Source organism: Mus musculus, chromosome 10 (genome assembly GCF_000001635.26).
Source record: "Mus musculus strain C57BL/6J chromosome 10, GRCm38.p6 C57BL/6J".
In the NCBI taxonomy this organism is placed as follows: Eukaryota; Metazoa; Chordata; class Mammalia; order Rodentia; family Muridae; genus Mus; species Mus musculus.
The window spans coordinates 11,593,293-11,594,469 of record NC_000076.6 but is presented as its reverse complement, the minus strand read 5'-3'; positions in this window follow the sequence as shown (position 1 = coordinate 11,594,469).

The following is a 1,177-nucleotide window of genomic DNA, read 5'->3' as shown; positions in this document are numbered from 1 at the left end:
AAATGAATCTCAAGGCTATGTCAGAGCAGTTTAAAAGCCAGAAAAAATATGGTCATAAAACTGGTAAAGTCTCTAGTGTCTGGAAATTTTGCAGCAGGACAACAATTACCAAGCATCACTTAGCTTGTGTTTTATGGCTCTTTGGAAGCCACTGGCTTTTCTCTGCCATCCTCTCAGAAACTTGGAGCCATGGCTCTGCTTAGCTTTTCCATTTCTTCAGCTGCTTCCAAGTTCCTTGCTAATCCAGGCCTCTAATTCACCCAGTATATTGCTTCCAGACTGGCACTGTAAACGGTCAGGATGTCCACTTACAAAACAAATGCCTATCATGCAACCTTTGCAGTCATTGACTTCTCCATTGGCACTCAAGTGAGATGGGTGAAGTAACTATACCCAGTCCCTTGTCTTCCTTGGATCTATGGAAATAAAACCTAATCAAATATGGACAATAGAGGCTATTTACTCTGAATCTTCATCATCAATGGAATGGAGCACTATTATTTGTGTTTTAGCAGAGAAGGTGGGAAGAACTGTGGAAATCTTTACATTGGAAGAAGACGTCTGTGGCATCTTGACTACCAATTGTTGGCCTAGGAAGCCCATGGCCAAGCAAGGTAGAAACCAGGAATTGACTGATCGTGGTTGATGAGAGAGGTTCATACCTAGTTTTCTCTGTATGGTCATAGACTGGATATGAGATCAGAAATTATGGGTTTGTTGTTTGTTTTATTTTTGTATGTTTTTGTCTTATCTTGAGACAGGGATTCATGTATCCCAAGTTGACCTTAACTTGCTCTGTCTCCACCTTTCTAGTTATGGGTTTACAAACACTTCACATGAAGCTCCCAATATGTGGTACTGAAAATTTAACCCCCAAATCTCTAACTTCAATGACAGAAATTAAGAATGCGACCAGTTGCCGGGTGTGGTGGCACACGCCTTTAATCCCAGTGCTTGGGAGGCAGAGGCAGGCAGATTTCTGAGTTCCAGGCCAGCCTGATCTACAAAATGAGTTCCAGGACAGCCAGGGCTATACAGAAAAACCCTGTCTTGAAAAACAAAACAAACAAACAAACAAAAAACAACAACAACAGAAAAGAATTCCATCAGTTTATCAGTTAAGTCCTGATCATGTATGGCCACTTGTTACCAGGATTACTGTTTGACTTCTGGGATT